Genomic DNA, 9,755 nt, shown 5'->3' on the forward strand with positions numbered 1-9,755 from the left:
AGATGCTGGCTCCCAGATTCAGAACTGACCCATATTGGCTCCCAAAAAAACTAACCAACATTAGCTCCTTTGGCTAATGAATGAAATTGGCGCACATGACTCAAAAATGTTCCTTCCATTTTCTTCATGGAAACAGAAACAATTGGCAAAAAGGTTGAGCCTAGATTTTAATCCATTTTTTGTAAAGGATAATTACAGTTGCCTGAGCACTTTGGGCTCAGGCTCATACATGCATATGGGCGTACAGCAAAAAAAAAAAATCTGAATTTACAGAGCCCAGGAGCCGCAGCTGTGGAGTATTAAAAAATGCAGTGCAAACGCAAGTCAACTGTTTGGTTAGTGATTGCAGCATGGCCCCATTGAACTCTATAGGCATGTCTGACTGGGCATGGAACTGCCTAAGTTAAAAGTGCCACAGCCACGGCATGTGTACAGCCCTGGCCGCTGTATTGTTACAATTCAGGTGGGTAGTGGTGGTAAAACCGTGGCCTAGCCCCCAGTTTTTACCACAAACTATCCACTTGGCTGAAAGGGACCTTAAAAAGGTCTTAGTTTAAAATTCTAACTGGAACATTAGTTCTTGAATTCACAGATTCCTTTTAATTCTACAAGCATGTGTATTGTTCCGTGTTATTGGTTCTTTTTTTTTTAAATACATTGCTTTTTCCAACAGAGCTGTAAGATTGGCCTTGAGACAGATCTGGATCTTCTCTTGGTCCTTTAACCACTTCACATCCTTAAGAGGTTTTAAAAAATCCTGGATTTAAAGTGGTTAAAGCAATATGCAGCCTCAAGCTTGGTATCATTTTTTACAGCTAGTGATCTGCTGTTCAGTAAAAGAAATCCAAGTGGCTCTACAACTGCCTGATCACTTTTACAGTGATGCAAAGGGCTGCCCCCCGCACGAGTATGTAAACAGCAATTGCACCACACATGTAAGGTATCGCTGAAAACTAGGGGCCACAGTTCTACAGCCTTTAGTTTTTTTTTTATCTTAATGCATTCTCTGCATTAGGGCAAAAAACGTTTGTAATGAGGATTCTCCCTTATACGTTCCTGAGCACGATCTCGAGCCAGCGCTGCTGAGCACAAGAGCAGCGACTTTCTCAACTCTCTCCCTCCTCACAGGACAGATTGGTAGCAGCAGGAGCCATTGCCTCCTGCTGCTGTCAATCAAGTCCTATGACAAAGGAGTGGGGGTGGGGCAAATTTCTGCTGTCTGTGTGTCTATGGATGCAGACAGCTTGGCTCAGGAGCGAGTCCATACTAGTACCCCCTTTAGCAAGCTGCTTGCTAGGGGGGTACTCAGCAGTGGGGATGAGCTAGGAGCTCTGGCGGGGGGACCCCAGAAGAGGAGAATCAGCGCTGCTCTGTAAAAAACCATTACATAGAGCAGGTAAGTATGACATGTTTGTTATTTTTTTACATGTTTATTTAAAAAGGTGAAGGTTTAATACCACTTTAACCAGGGGTTCTCAACTCCTGTCCTCAGGACCCTCTAAAAGACCAGATTTTAGGTATTAGGGCACTTTCACACTATCAGCGACCAGATATTTTTAGCGGCGATTTACTGTCATTTTTGCAGTGCTTTTCAGCCGCTAGCAGGGGGCTTTTAACTCCCACTAGCAGCCGAAAAAGGGTTAAAACTGCCTGCAAAACGCAACTGCAGCGGCGCTTTGCCAGCGGTTCGGCGGCGCTGCCCATTGATTTCCATGGGTAGGGGCCCTTTAGGAGCAGTGTATTCACTGCTCCTACAGTGCTGCAAATAAGCTGCTTGCAAATCTTTTTGTGACATCCTGCCAGCGCAGCGCCCCAGTGTGAAAGCACTCGGCCTTTCACATTAGGATTGCAGCTGAGGCTTTTTTCATCGCTTTACAGTCGCTATTTTTAGCACTAAATCGCTTGAAAAACGCCTCCAGTGTGAAAGGGGTCTTAAGTTGGGGAGATGCAGATTAGAATACTGCAATCACTGAGCAGCAAATGATATCACCTGTCATGTATTTCAGTTATCTTGCAAACATGGCCTGTTAGTGGGTCCTGAGGACAGGAGTTGAGAACCACTCCCCTACACTAATAACACGTAAGGGCTTTTAAAGTGTCAGGTATGCCAAATTTTAACTGACACAATTTATTGCCATTTCACGGGCAAGCGCTATTTTGAGTCTTGACAGATTTGACATCTATTTGCTACTTGATGCAACCCCATCTTTTCTTTATTTTACCAAAAAGATTGGGTATTGTGGACAAACATTCATTTTACTGTATTTTTTTTTTCCTGAAAATATGCATTTAATAAAAGGCTGTGAAAATATTGTGCCACATAAAAAATTGCAACAGCGACCATTTTGCAGGGCCTTTGCTTTCAGAGAAAATATATAATGTTTGCAGGATCCAAGTTATTTTCCAGCAAAAATTCAATTTTTAACATGCATTTGAAAAATCATAAAATTGCCCCGGATGTGAAGTGGTTAAAGAGCTCAGTGCTGTAGGAATCACATTGTCTGACAACACGTGAGTATGCCGTGTCGGCCTGCCGCGACTTGCGCAAGCGCCAGACTTCTGGCACCCAAATTAGTTAGAAGTAGACAAGCAGCTACACCTCCCTTTATAAACAGCTCCAGAATAGCTCTCCGTTCACTAATCCCATATGTGAGTTTTATTGCTGCAGAGTATAATCGCCTCCGGCCACTATGAGTATATGTTTTATTACCCTGTCTCACGTGGCAAAATACAACAAAGCTGCAATGCAAGCTGCCACAGGCTGATGGCGCCACACTGTGAACACACAGTTGGAGCATTAGGGGAAAATGTTGCCCCGATAGTTACCGTAATTTTACTTTTCTGGATCCTCCTGCAAGGAAAGCATGGCATTAGGTCTACGGTAAGCTAAAGCCTTCTGTTGCTGTGTGATAATACACAAAAACGTGCATGATGTTTTTTCCAAAATTGTAGTGTGCCACAATTCGTGGCATATGTGTTGTGATCAGTGACGGCTGGTGCTCAAAAAAATGTTTTTGGGGGGGGGGGGGGGGGGTCGCAAGCAAACTTTAAAAAAAAAAAAAAAACATCAACTGCAGCCACTGTGCCAAACGCAACCACTGTGCCCATCAAACACAGCCACTGTACCATCAAATGCAGCCACTGTGCCAAATGCTGCCACTGTGCCCAACTGCCCATCATATGCTGCAAGTGTGCCCAAACACTGCCAGTCTGCACAACTGCCCATCAAATGCTGCCAGTGTGCCCAACTGCCCATCATATGCTGCCAGTGTGCCCAACTGCCCATCAAATGCTGCCAGTGTGCCCAACTGCCCATCATATGCTGTCGGTGTGTCCAAACACTGCCAGTATGCCCATTAAATGCTGCCCGTGTGCCCACTGCCCGCTCGCCGTCTGCCCGACACTTACCCTGTGTCTGTGGGGCAGCGGGTGATGGCGACTAGTGAGGTCTTTCATGCGTCTCCTGCCTCCTGATAGGCATCCAATAGCAGCGCCTGTCATTTCAGCCAATCAGGTGGCAGGTAACAGACCCGATCACCTGATTGGCAGAGAGGCAGTTCAGTGTTAGGAAAGCGAAGTCTCATTCGCTTTCCTAACACAGCTGAGTGGACTTCGAGCGCCAAGCATGGCGCTGTCAATGCACAAGTGTGAATGGGCTCTAAAGGAAGCCTCCATTAAAAGGTTGACCTTTCCTAAAAACACTAGTTGCATGGTTGTCATATCGATCCAATAGTTTCCAAGTCATGGAACAGGAAAAATTAAGTCGACTGAGAATTATGGCTGCATTTGCCACATGCCTATTACAGGGTTGTGACTCAATGTATGATAGAAAAAGCCAAGCAACTAGCATTTCCAGGAGGTGCTCAACAATGGCCAACCCCACAGTTTTTGCAGTACAGGATTCCTAGAAAAGAAATCCAAGATTGCAAGATACCTGAATTAGGGTGCAGGAAGTGCAACGAGGTACCAATAATATAACATGTACACATCATAAAGCAATTAGGAAATCTTCAGGTGCAAAGGGGAGTTTCCACCGCGGATCAGAAGATACAGCTGTTCTGGTAGATGTCTGTGTGAATTCCCCAGCAACTTGCTTCAGAACTGTATTTAACATACCCTCCTTATATAAAAATCAGGTGTATAATTTTTTGTAAAAGTATATATTTTGTTTTTAAATGGGGTAAAGATTATCATTTTTTTGTGCTTTTGTGTCCCAAATGGGAGATTTTCCTCCATTTCCCGTTTCAATACACAACGTGCGGGTGGGATCATCTCTCCAAAGGAAAACCCTCCATTCCTTTTAGGGTAGCAAATATTTTTTTATTTTTTTTTACCACTTAGAACCTCAGTAAGGTTGTTATTGCTGTCCCTTTTGGGGAGGTTCTCTAAGGTTTGGATAGGGATTCTACTCTATTTAAAAGAAATTTTTAAAAAATGGCTTTAGTAAGTAACTTTTGCCCACTTTCATATTTTTTAACAGGCTTGTTCTGCCATTTGCTATCAAATGTAGAGATTTGTAGATCAGCCCATAAAGAGTATATTAGCTACTATCATAATTACGTCAGCCTTCCTCAACCAGGGTTCCTTCACTAACCACAATTGTAAAAAACATTCCTCCTCCAACTCTCTACCAATGTAAGTGGCCCTGGCCATAAATGTAAAAGGCCCATCTCTGATGACCACCAATTTAAAGGGGCCTTTTTCCACTGATCATCAATATAGATGGCACCCTTCTACTGACCACCAATGTAAAGGTAGGGAACTTTTCCCATTGTTTACTAATGCAAGGGGACTACTCTTGCCATCATAATATTGGTTTCATTTGAATTTCAGGATTAATAAGGTTGGTAGAAATTATTCACCGCGGGTGTCAAATGCACTAGGTACATCATTTTTTTATTTATTAGAGACACAAATTACCAATCACACCATGTAGCCTGAGATATACCATTATTAACAGGGTTTCCCCAAGACATGAAAAATATTGGAGAGCCCATTGACACTTTGTGTCAACAGGATCAGGAAGGAATCTTTTTTTCCTCCCGCTGGAGTAAATTGGACCATGCTTAAGGCTAGGTTCACACCATAGCGATGCGGGAACGCCGCGAATCCGCGGCGTTTTCCCGCATCGCATGCCTCCCGCCGGCAGTTCACACTGCCCTATGCGGACTGCTGGGAGTGTCAATGAAATCTTAATGACACCCCCAGACCAGTCCGCATATCGCAGTGCGATCCTGCAAACTCGGACAGGAATCGGATCGCATGGTGTGAACACCCATGTGATCCGATTCTGCTGCAGACCAAAAAAAGGGTCCTGTGCGAGTTTGCGGCGGGTGCGATGCGAATTCAGCCATACTATCTGTATGGCTGAACTCGCATCGCACAGACAGATCGGATGTGATTTGCACTGCAGTGCGGTGCGAATCACATCCGGATCTCTCACCCGCAGCGGTGTGAACCGGACCTTAGTCCCGGTTCACACCGATACGACAATTGCTCCGACTTTGGAGCACTTGTCCTATCAGAAGTTGGAACCCATTCAGTGGAATGGAACCGTTAATAGTAAATCGGTGTGACTTGAGTAGCTCCAACTTAAAAAAAGGTTCCTGCACTACTTTTGGTCTGACTTGCAGGTTAGTCAGGTTGGGGGGGGGGGGGGGGGGGGGGAAACCCACCACAAGTCTATCTAGTTCAACAAAAATAAATGAATAATAATATTAATATACAATCCCATATACACAATCCTTTACCCACCATTGTTTCAGAGGAAGGAGAAAAACCCCAGCAAAGCACGCTTTAATTTGCCCCCCCCAACCCTACCAGTGCTCTCCACCCATGTGCTCTCCACCCCCCATAGTGCTCTCCAGTCCCCTGTGCTTTCCACCCCTGTTCTTTCTGGCCCCCACTGGTGCTCTCAAGCTTCCCCCCCCCCATTGCTCTCCACTGCCCCCTGCTTTTTGTACCCCCCAGTACTCTCCAGCCCATGTGCTCTCCACCCCTGTTTTTCTGCCCCCCCCCCCCAGTGCTCTTCACCACCCCACACTTAGCCCCCCCAGTGCTCTCAGCCTACCGTGCTCTCTACCCGTTCTTATTGGCCCCCCAGTGCTCTCAGCCTACCGTGCTCTCTACCCCTGTTCTTATTGGCCCACCCAGTGCTCTCAAGTTCCCCCCCAGCTGCTCCCCACCCCTGTGATCTCCACTCCCCCTCGCTCTTTGCCCCCACCCATGTGTTCTCCAACCCTGACAGTACTCTATGCTCCCCCTTCTCTCCAACTCCCACCCAGTGATCTCCACTTCCCCAGGACCAGAGGGCAGGCTGACTGGGACCGGGAAATTAGGACGGCTGAAGGTGCAGGTGGCCAGGGACCACTCCATCTCACAGCAGACAGATCCTCTGGAAGGAGCACCGTCCCCATCCAAAACGAGAACAGACCTTGCCTGCTGCTGGCCATCATGGATATCCTGCTGGCATGCAAGGTACCGTACCAAGCATCAACAACACACCTTCCCACAGACCGGGACTGCAGACTGGGACACGGGGCACAGGAGGGGCTGCAATGATGGGCACAGTGAGGCTGCATTCACGGCACAGTAAAGCCACATTTGATGGACACAGTGAGGCTGCATTGGTGGGCACAGCGAGGCTGCATTTGATGGGCACTGGTGAGGCTGCATTGAGCTCTTGCATCAAGTTTGCAGTCTGACCATCTCCTGTAGCATGTCTGCAGTCTCTGAGGGAGTCTGGAGAGGAGTCAAGAGTGGGAGCACTGCCAGGATGGGGGTCGTGGGAGAAGTCAGACTTGTGTGGACTGTGTACAGGAGACTATAGGATAAAACCAGAGCCACCAAGCTGGAGCCGACTGACTGAGCCCTGCACAGTGCACCTGAGAGGAGGTCAGTGACAGCACCGCCAGGCCAGTCGGGGGGGGGGGGGGGTCATTGATGTAAGGGTGGAGCGAATACGATAATGTAAGGGCCACTGATATAAAGGGTTTCCTCCTTATATTAGTAACCCACCCCTTTTACCTTAGAGTATTGTTTCTGCAGAAGGTGGCCCCCCCCCCCCCCACGTTCCTGGGGTCCCCTTGATGATTGATCACTTACCACTATTAACTGGTAAAATGTATGGTTTTTCCCTTTCATGAACAAGAAAATAATGACGTTATGCTGTTGGGCTGGTATAATAATGCGGTGAGGCTGGTATGAAATTTTTTCCAGGGCTGGTTTTTGAAAGCATGGGTGTCCGCAAGGTTACTCAGGTGGCTGCGTACCATGCCCATATAGCCTAGAGAATGTACATCTTTTTACATTGCAATACATCTGTTGCCATATTTTTATCTTTATGAAACCAGCATATACAGTGACAGTATGAGATCAAAATATGGCCACAACAGATGTATTGCAATGTAAAAAAGATGTACATTCTCTAGGCTATATGGGCATGGAACACAGCCACCAGAGTAACTTCCAATACAAAGTGAAGATGAATTATCTGTTATATAACACATATGTATTACCAGTGGAAAGATTTTCATGAGATTGTCGAAAAGGGGCAGAGCACGAGCGGCCTTAAAATGATGCCCCCCCTTGGAAAAAGTTCTGCGGACGCCCATACTGACGCCACGTGCTTAGGAATTCAGAGCCGTGTTCCATCAGAGGAAGGTAGGAGCATACTAGATTTCCAGTATCTGCATCATGTTTGAAAGGGGTAAAACGTGCATTTCCGACCATTATATTGTATCTATTGTATTACATATTTTATTTTGCCATAACCACCAAGATAATCAATGAACACTTTTAACAGTAGTAAAATAGTTTTATTTGTAAAAATGTCAACACAAAAATGTAGAAAGTGAAAAAAAAAAAAAAAAAAAATACAAAATCTGTGTACTAAAACATACACAACCCATGGATTCCATTATATGTTCTGTCATAGAAAGAGGCTTACACTGGGTACATATGAGCAGCTAAACACAATATACACAGTATATTCATACTGCCTGTGCATTACAATTACAGTCATATATACACAGATGCAAAAATAAGACATTTATCCCCAAGATAACGTACATAGCTTAGGGAAACACAATCATTTTTTTAATATGGATTTGCAATAGCAAACACACGTGTTTGGACAATCAGCTGTAGTGTGATGGATGAGTATAGGCGAGGCGCAATCAACCTGTCATTTAGGGAAGAAAAAAAAAAAAAAGGGTGTCACCCGGCTCCACCACTACAGCCCAACAAGGTGGATTCTATTAACTGGTTCACTGCCAAATACAATGCTTGCACGGGCCCCAGTGTCTGGCTACACCAAAAATTTACCAGCTCATTGGCTCTACCATGATTCAGTATTGCCAACATAATACATTGCTTTTGAAGACATGAAGGCCAACTATTTGTATTTTGCTAGTCTATGTCTCTTGGGGTCTCCAAAGCTGTTTATAATTGCCAATTGGGAAGGGGCTGGACACAGAGGTCTCTTTCACAGCCTACAAGGAAACATTAGATCTGCCCATGAAGGGCAAAAGCATCAGGTTTTTGTTTTTTGGGGGGTTCCCTCTCTCCCCCCCCCCCCCCCCCCCCCCAGGGCTGAATTCACACCTGTGCAGTTTTAGTGCTTTTTGCAGATTTGCACTACAGTCCATTTAACATGGTTTCCTATGGAACACTTGCTGTAAAGCAAATCTGCAAAATGCAAAAAAATGCATGGGTGTGAATCCAGCCTAAAAGGTGTATGTAAACCCTAAGGTCTGGTTCACACCTATGCATTTTGTTTGAGTGTTTTCAATTTTGCAGAAACACACTAGAGCCCAACCAACACTTACTGTTGTAGGGTGACAATGTATATGAATTACACAGGTTCTGTGGCAGATTAAGGCGGTAATTAGACTCACTCAGTGCCTTACCTGCATTAAATTAGCCTCAGAACCTGTGCAATTCATATGTTTGGGTTTAAAAGGGTTTGAGGTGGCAACCCTAACCCCCCTGCTCTGTTCAACTGCAGAAGTGAAGACAATACCCAGTACTTGTGGGTATGGAGGAGCATGCGACTCATTTAACATGACAGCACTGGGACAAGAACCAGTGTAATCCATAGCCTTATGTAAGCTCCAACTTCAGGGGATTTGTTGTTTGCGCAGTGCAGCTTCTCCTTCTCTCAGTATCTGAACAAAGCAGTAGAAGAGCAAGGGAATATGTGCTGCTGAGAGCGGATGGGGGGGGGGGGGGGGGTTAAAAGTGCCCTTTTTTTTGTCCTGCATGGACAAAGCACAAATTCACTATAAAAAAAACTTTAAACTCATAGGTGTGTGCAACCTATAGCATTAGGGTGTGCACCCCAAAGCTCAAAAAACACGTGCCTCTCGCTGCAGCAGGGACAGAAAAAGAATGGGAAGTGCTCTGTGCTAAGTGGCTTGCTGTGCGGTCACAAACTGCAGCATAGTAAATGCAGATTTCTATGCTTTAGTTATGCATGAACACTATGAGCAAGTGTGTTCACTTAGAAAAGGAAAAGGGCCGTTAAATTTTAAAAATTTACTAGCCCCTTTCCCCAGCCTCCATCCTAAAGCATCTCCTGCAGCAGCTGGGGGGAGATGAGGGAAGCCAGCAGCAATGCGGGGCAGGGAGGCCAACAAGGGAGGGGGCAGTAGGGGGAATTGGTACTGCACATAGTGATTAGGGTGTGCCCAGGCACACCCCCTGCACACGCCTATGTTTGTACCAATGCCATCACTGGGCTCTGTAATGGCTGC

The sequence above is a fragment of the Lithobates pipiens genome, unplaced genomic scaffold, assembly GCF_037356315.1.
Source record: "Lithobates pipiens isolate NorthernLeopardFrog02 unplaced genomic scaffold, aLitPip1_a1.2 Scaffold_16, whole genome shotgun sequence".
Classification (NCBI taxonomy): domain Eukaryota; kingdom Metazoa; phylum Chordata; class Amphibia; order Anura; family Ranidae; genus Lithobates; species Lithobates pipiens.